This window comes from Nematolebias whitei, chromosome 4 (genome assembly GCF_014905685.2).
Source record: "Nematolebias whitei isolate Nwh7 chromosome 4, NemWhi1, whole genome shotgun sequence".
Lineage (NCBI taxonomy): Eukaryota > Metazoa > Chordata > Actinopteri > Cyprinodontiformes > Rivulidae > Nematolebias > Nematolebias whitei.
In genome coordinates this window covers 47219941-47228571 of record NC_056501.1, presented here as the reverse complement: position 1 = coordinate 47228571, position 8631 = coordinate 47219941, and the positions used below count along the sequence as shown (strand labels likewise).

Sequence of the window (8631 nt, the reverse complement as noted above, 5' to 3'; positions counted from 1 at the left end):
TGTAGATGAACAGATGCTCAGATATATTCATCAATTAACGCGGATTCCTCATTTTTCTGAACTGAATAAAACGTGCATTGAATTTAATGAAATGCAAACGTGAGACGTCATTTATATTTGACCCATCAAAATGAATGCGGTCATTTATTTACAGAATCAAAGTTTAACATCAAACATTTACATTAATTTGGCAAATTATGAAAATAACAACATAAGCAATCAATCAGGAAAAATCATACGGCCATGATTTTTCCGTTGCTTCACCACAGACATTTATGAAAACTGTACAACTATGATCTTTTACCCACACGGATGTGGATGAGCACTTTACACAGACATTTCTAAATATCTGGAAGAATTTCTACTTGAGAGAGGAGTTTAAAGATGGGAAAGAAGTTAAAGAAGAGTTAAAAGATGGGGTTTGAGGGAGTGTGAACAGAACGGCACTCTCTGGGCTTTCTTCAGCTTTTCTTACGGTACACTTAGGTGGTGTGGCTCCTTTACCTGGAGATGTCTCAGGCGAGATTCCGTTTAACGCACCCTTCAGCGTCTCCGTAGGATGCTGTTACTCGACCGGAGTAGCGGCTTTTTGTCCCTCACAGCTCACCTCAGTGGAAAATGTTATAATCCCATGGAACTCGGAAGAGCTCTGTTGTCATTGGGGATCTTCCCGGCTCCCAGAACTGGGCTTCTCCGCACAGAACTGAACTGAACTGTGTCTCCAACAGAACTCCATCCGAACTGAGCAGAAACTGAGCAGAAAACTGAGTAGACCAGGAAGTACCGACAATTTAAAGAGCCCTTTTCCCGGTTCATACCGGTTTCCCGGTTCTCCCATTGGCCAGAACCGACCAGACGGGGTGTGTTTTGTGACGTAAAAGGTTAGAATGCAGCAAGAATTGTTATGGAAAGATCAGAAATGTTCTCACAGACAGAGAGAGTTTTGTTTTGGCGAGTTTAAGAAACAGGTGCGAAAACCCCCTGTTGATGTCTGAGAGGATGTAAACAGGACAGTTGTTCCAACACATGTCTGCTTCACTCCTGACCCTGGAAACATACACTTGCTCATTCAAAGGCAGAAGTCAGAAAATGCATAAAAATCTGTAGCAGACCTCAACATGAATTCTAACTTTGCATGAGAATTAAAAATCATTACACAGTTAATAAAATTGATTAGTTCACTGCAACATCTAAAATGGTTTGAACTAATACACTTTGATTATCAACATTTGTAAAATAGTAATGATAATAAAAAGAGAGTGTTCTTTCACTTGATTATCAAGAAAGAGAGTCTCAGGATGGGTGAACCTGTATCTCTGGATTCAAATCAATGAAATGACAGTTTCTGTCCCACAAGGTTCTTAAGGTCAAGGGTTTTGACCTTAGGCTTAGTCGTGACACCAGATTAAGTTCACTACAACTGACACGAGGTCTCTGTCGATGGTTGAAGACAAAGGTTTCACTACAATAATCCACACTTTTAATCCAGGTTACAATGATCCACACTTTTAATCCAGGTTACACTCTTCCCTCAATGACACATTTTACAAAGTAGCTACATATTGTGCAGGTATAAAGATACATTTGTATATATTTTTGTGTACATTTATTTTTTCAAGCTATTTGACTAACTTTTATTTTTTATTATTCAATATTTTACTAACACAATAGTCAAATAGTAACCTGTTTTTTGTGTGAATTGCTATGTCAGTCAAATGTTCAATTTTGGAATAAAGGGGTGAAAATTAAAACGTTTTTTTTTTTTGCCTATTCATCAATCAATCGAAAAAATAATCGGCCGATGAATCGATTATTGAAATAATCGTTAGTTGCAGCCCTATTAATATGTTCGTATTGAAGAGCCGTGGATCTGCTCTGTTCACGGCCTTTTTCAGCCTCTCCTCTTTTCTGTTGAAAACCTTTCCGGGGCGTTCATGCACTCGGAACGCGTAAATTATGCAGTGCGCGTCTGTGCATGGTGCGCGTAATTATGCAATGCATATTTACGCACATGGAGAGCTGAGTGACAAGATGTTGTTTGTGGGCAATCGGGCACTTCTTATGGTGTTCGAATGGACCCAGTGAGGCGAGGACAACATCCGCTTCACCCTTAACCCACCAGCGAAAGCTCTTAAAGGGCGAAGCCTATATGAAATAGAACGTTGGTTACGTACTGTAACCCCAGATTCTATGAGTATAGGCGTAGCCCTTTAAGCGTCGGGCCTCACTGGCTCCTAAAAGGCTGAAGAAAAAAGCTATTTTGGGAGCCGATTTCCCACTCTTAACGTAATTTATACGGACCGGGTGGGGCCCACACAGCAGGTGGGCGTGGACTAAATTTTTTCAGTGCTTATGCTGCGCATAACGGGATAAACCCATCAGCAACAGCCTTAAAGGGCTACGCCTATATTCATAGAATCTGGGGTTACAGTACGTAACCAACGTTCTGGGACTTGGTTTCCTCTTCCTGCTCCCACTATGTGGCTCTTAAACCGTGTGAGGTTTGGTTGTGGCTGAGCAGCAGATCGTGTCATGCGTGCTGTTCTGGCTTTTGTGGGATGAAGGCCAAGCTTGCTGCTTTCCTCCTCCTCCTCCTGTGTCTGTGCATGTCTGCATGTGTATGTGGGTGATTCTATAATTGGAGATACATTTGGCCTTTTGAAAAATGAAAGAAAAAAACTGTTAATTTCAGATTTTTTTTTTCAGGTATTTTATAGAAAATATGTTAAACTTTGATAATTTGCTCTTTGCCAAACATTAGCTACATATTATTTTTACTTTTTATTAGGAAAAACTTCTAGGATACTGTCCAATATGTCAACTCTGTTATGGACTACATAGACAGTGTTTTGGAAAAACAATATATTCTAACAGGCTAATTTCTCTATTTTATTACATAAACTGTCCTAACACAACACTACTTCAAACTAAGGTATTTAATTTCAAAATACATTAAAAATATGACAAAAATATTTAACTATTTACAGAATTGTTTTTGAAGGAGCAAACTTTTATTAATAAAACTCATTAAATACCAACAATTATTTAAAATACTAATTGTGCTTATAATACTAAAACACAGGTAAAGTCAACCAACAATGTGTAGAATATTAAAAACAACATTTTTCTCTCTTTTTTTGTAAAAAATATTAATAAACAGAGTTGACCATCGAAGTAACAAAGTTGACCTTAGTAACAGAAATGACAGGACAATAACAATTTCTTAACATTCCTTTGGAGTTGGATTTAGTTTAAAAAAAACATTTACTCGTGAAATAAATCTTTTCAAATTCAGGTAAGAAAACAGTATTAAAAAGCAATTATGGAGCCATTAAACATTAAAGGATTCAGAGTTATGTAAAACAGTATAAAAGACACGCGGTAATATAAAAAGGTATGAACAAGAGTATTTAGTCCTTAAGAATTTTTCAAAATGGAGGAGTAAGTTCTAGAAGTTCTAGAAGTTCTAGAATTGCGCCGCTCCAGGTGGCTGCATGTTGGAGCAGCTCTGTTACTTTCATTCTGAGATTTTGCTTTTGGAAACTTTAATTCCTCTTTTTCTGGATGTAAATCACATTTTTTGGATGATTGTTTCCTCTGGTATCAGATGCTGTGCAGCTGGAAGGATTTTTACTGAAACTTTTAAAGTTTTGGACATTTGTTATGATGCGTAACCATGGCAACAAGGCAGTTTCTACAACCAACAGCAGCCGATTAACATCTCACAAGCTCAAATAATATCTCAACTACAGCCCCATATCTCAAATGAGTTGAAAAGGATGTTTTGTGGACGCATTCTCATCTACCTGCCAGCTGTGCTCAAGTGCCTGACCTCTGAGATCCTGGAACTAGCAGGAAACACGGCTCATGACAGCGGAAGGACAGGATCGTCCATCAGCACCTACAGTTGGCTGTCCGCAGCGATGAGGAGCTCAACAAGCTGCTGGGAGGAGTGGCCATTGCCCTGGGAGGATTTCTGCCCAACATTCAGGTGATCCTGAAGCCCAGGAGGCCAACCAAGTGCAAGTAAACGGATCAACATCTGTGGCCAGTTTTTTCAGATCTGCTATAAGACGGACCATAACAAGAGATCATTCCCGCCCACAACCATCAACATCTAGAACAACTCTCTTATGAAACAAGGAAAATGAGCTACAACATTTAATTTCCCTCTGGGATTAATGAAGTATTTTTTAATTGAATTGAATTTGAATTGTAAGGCACATTATAACTAATACTTTGTTTTGAAGGTTTGATTAGAATATATGCCTTTATTCATTCTTGTGAAATGCCTGCCCATATTTCTTTCTGGATTTCCACATGCCGAGCCCCAACTTTGGTTGGGGATGGAATCAATCTTATGATATCTTCACGAGGATACCACAACAATAATAATCTCCAATTATAGAATCACCCATGTGTCAGCAGGTCCTTTGCTGAGGTTGGGACCACTGCTGCTTTGTCTCTACAGAAGATCACGGTTTTGTCTCCACTGAGGTTACAACCATTGTCCCTGTGGAAGATTACTTCATTGTCCTCAGACCCTGTGGCTGCTTCACTGGACTTCACAAATTGTTTGGGGCGCGGTCCCTGAGCACTCAAGTCAGTGGTGCGGGTAATTGGCCACACACCTGGGTCTGGACTGCAACTTTTTAAAATTATTTGATTAAGTTCCATCTTCTTTAAATGGTATCTTTATTTTGTTTGGTTACAGCCCATTTACTTTGTAAATTGTACTGTATAGTTTAGATATTTAGTTGGGCTGGCCTTTGTTTCCCTAGAATTTTTGAGTATTTATAAAAATGTAAATGAGTAATTTTTTCTGAATATACAAGCCCGTCTCAGATGTCAAGTATTTTTCTAAGACCTATGAACCAGTGTGCCTCGTAAAGCACATAATTTTAATGAGAACCACTTGGTATCACCACATTAATAAAGAGTTAAAGCTGGATTTTGGATACGTCGACAGATTTACGGCTCCAGGGGAGTGGACCAGAACAGAGTCGACAATGTTCGACTTTACTCAGTGATGATCAGCAGCAGATTTACAGCAGGTAAATCAAATGTTAATGTTTACGAAACAACCACACGTTATTTTTCCTGAAAGCAGCATCCGTCTCCCACCAGGCGGACCGGTTCTGAACCGGTTCCCCTTTATTCATACAGGTGGTCTCGAGCCACAAACTCCTTTTCAAGAGCGACCCGTTTAGGGAGATGGGGCGAGGGCCTCGCTCACTTCAATCGACAAAGATACAATTCTGATATCAATATAAACAATATATAAAAGCCTCAAAAACTGTACAAACAAATTATTGTTTACATTTTATTTGTATTATCACCATCAAACAAACAAAAAAAACTGTTAATGTTGACAAAGTTGAGTTTTAACTTTAAACAACCTGACATGCAGCAAACGTTTGACAGAGCTGGGGGAGTTGTTTCAGGGAAACTTATTGTGCTTCATCTTCTGACTCAGCTGATCGAGTGGAAACTGTTCGGACGTGTTCCCACGGCTAGTTGGAACGACTCGGTCTCATTTTGCAGCACAAACCTCAGATCGTAGATGTTCGAACCACTCCCACGCCTCCAAATGAGTCTTTCCTCTCATCAGTGATGGCGTCTGCTCTCTACTTGTGAAACCTTGTTCAGTCACATTCTGAGTCCTGTCACTCAGTTTGAAGAGGGAACTTGCTACACTGGAGATTAGCCTCGCCTGCTACCCCCTTCTGGACTCGAGCTCGGTAACATCCGCGTCACCGCGCACTTGCCTAGTTGTGTGGCGCCTTTTTCTGTCCGGGTTGAAACTGAACAGCGTCAGTGAAACGCTGGAATCTCATCGAAACATCAAAATTGTGCTTGAAGCTCATATCGCCGTTATTGAACAACAGTATATGGTGACACATTAATTATGTTGCAGCTTGAACTGATCACATTCATACACTGGGACACTTCGGAGACAATGAGGGGTTCAGCGTCTTGCTCAGGGACACTTCAGCATGAGACTGCCGGTGGAATCGAACCCCCAACTCTCCCATTTGAGGACGACTGCTCTAACCACTCAGCCACAGCCGCCCCCAGTACCAAGTATTAAACTGAAAATGATAAAGTCCAGTTCAATCTGGGACTGAGCAGCTGCTGGACCGGCTCCAGTTCATCCAGTTGGATCGACCTGTCAGCAGAAAAACTAACTGTTAAACTTTAAACTATTATTAAACTAACACTTTAAACTACAACAGCTGTGTGTTTCAGGTCTTCAGTCAGGTTCTGGTAAACTGGTTTTACTGGAACCTGTGCCAAAAGTCCTGAGTTTCTGTCCCAACCGTTTGATTCCACAGCAGAGGGAGGAGCCTCCGCAGTGGCAGTACATGATTGGTTGTTTATTTCAGTGACATCATCATGACACTCACCTGCAGCTGGTCAGCGCAGCTCCCTGCAGGCCTGCTGCTGCAGAACAGACAGAACCATGAGTGGATCAGAACCAGTGACCCTGTGTGGTGCAGGCTGCAGCCGTGCTCAGAGTGTTCGGCTCATCAGGCTTCATCAGCATGATGTGTTAATGATTCAGTCATCACAGCTCTCAGTACCACAGCTGCAGCACAGAACAGACTCACCTCCAGATGTTGGTCAGCAGAACCTCTGGCTTCTTCATCCCTCAGTGACAGACACAACCTGACAAGTTCAGAAAGAATATGAACACCTGAGCTCAAGCCACACGACAGTCAGATGAAGAAGGTGGTGATGTGCAGCCCTGTTCTAGGCCCGTCCTCACGTGGGTCCAGGACGGGCCACTCTCACCGGGCCACGCTCTGCAGCAGCTCGACCGCAGCCGGCTCTAAAACAGAACCAGTGCTGCCGAGGCCAAGTACAGAGACTTCCTGTCCCAGCTCTGTAACACCGATCCAGACCGGAGGAGTCTGGTCAGCTGACTGAGAGCTGGGGGGGGGCGGCTGCCCCAGCTGCACACTCACCTGGAACTTCAGGACCCAGCATTTCGGCCCTTATTGTTCATCAGGACGTGGCCCCTCAGCCAGCACCGCAGGGTCCCACTTCCTTAACGGATCCAGGACCACCAGGACCCGCAGGAGGCTGCAGTTTGAAACAGATCAAACAAAAACTCAAACCAGCGTTGAGGTTCTGGGTTTATACGAGTTAGTCTTGTATATTAATCTTTAGAACGAACGGTCGAGTCATTCTGTTGTGTGTGTGTGTGACAGACGCAGACACACACTCTGTTGCTTCTTCACCGAGACAAACAACCACACCGCTGCAATGCATTGTGGTCATTAAAGGTTCAGGCCCACATCCACCCGTTCCACAACTTCCAGCTGAGCTCTGCAGCATGATACCAGTAAAACCCATTTAGAAAAGGTTTAAAGTTAAAGACGAGCCATGAATGTTTTGAGGGCGTGGTGCTTAGTTTTACACTTCAGCGTGCACCACGTGCACAGCTGGTCTACAGTCTGGATCCTCAACAGTACTTACCCACAAGCTTCAACTCTTACACCTCAGAAACACCTGGCCATGTTTGAAGACCAACATCTGTCACCTGATCCACCTGACCGCACCAAGTCCAGGTCTGAAGGTGTCTGAAGTCCAGATACTTCCAGTGTTTGGTTCTGAACACAAACCGTCCAGAACCTCTGATCTGGCTCCTCATAATTTAGAATAAGAACAGGTGCGTTCACATCAAGGTTCATTAAAAACTAAGCATCAATTTACTTTTATCTACGGTCTTTAACTCCCGAATCACTTTTACAACTTTTGTTGAAATAAAATTACTTTTTGAAACTCAGTCAGGATCAGGTATTTCACAACTTATCCCTCTAAAAATGACAAACCTCATTTCTCACGTGATAAACTGTGACTGTTCCCTCCATTAATTAGTTACATCCAAGGAAATGAGATTTAGTTTAAAATGAGGAGGAACTTACATGTTTTTAATTTATTGATATTTCTTAGTTTTATCTGCGGGGGGGATCAGTTTTCTGATGCCGAGACTTCTGAAAATTACATTTGATGGTTTTTAGTCGAGTTACTCATCCTGAACTTAAAACCATTAACCACGTGTTGTCCGCACGAGCTCATCTGAAGCGTTTAACAGAAATACTTTAAACCAACACGAAATTAGGTCATCAGGAAAAAAAAGCAAGTGTCGTTGTATTAATTACGACAACAGACGCAGATAGATGTAAAATACGTACACATTTCGCCGAACAAAACCCTTCCGAAGCGCGTGCCATGGCTGCTGCAAACTAAAAGACCAAATGGCCGCAGCGCATTTATTTATAAACTAACTGCCGCTATGCATTGTGGGAAAAAAGAAACTGCCAAAGATCGTTGAAAGCACTGATGCACTACACGGTGGGAGTTTACACACATAAAACTAAAATTATTAAAGGAGTTGAACAACCTTTACTGATATTTACTGTTTTATGCCTGGGTTACTGAGCATGAACTTTGGTGTTTATTGATATAAATGGGTTTTACTGGTATCATGCTGCAGAGCTCAGCTGGAAGTTGTGGAACGGGTGGATGTGGCCCAGATGTGGGCCTGAACCTTTAATGACCACAATGCATTGCAGCGGTGTGGTTGTTTGTCTCGGTGAAGAAGCAACAGAGTGTGTGTGTCTG

The 8631-nt window shown here is 41.9% G+C and overlaps 1 long non-coding RNA gene and 1 other non-coding gene across 2 annotated transcripts; both read right to left on the bottom strand.

The window, feature by feature from the left end:
• Window positions 1-6018: 6018 nt before the first annotated feature.
• LOC119409154 lies at window positions 6019-8262 on the bottom strand. Its single transcript, XR_005186764.1, has 5 exons — window positions 8202-8262; window positions 6969-7086; window positions 6612-6669; window positions 6408-6444; window positions 6019-6169 (listed from the first exon to the last, which is right to left on the bottom strand). It is a non-coding gene; the product is annotated as an uncharacterized LOC119409154 (long non-coding RNA).
• LOC119409196 lies at window positions 6738-6938 on the bottom strand. Its single transcript, XR_005186773.1, has one exon. It is a non-coding gene; the product is annotated as a small nucleolar RNA SNORA74 (small nucleolar RNA).
• Window positions 8263-8631: the final 369 nt, after the last annotated feature.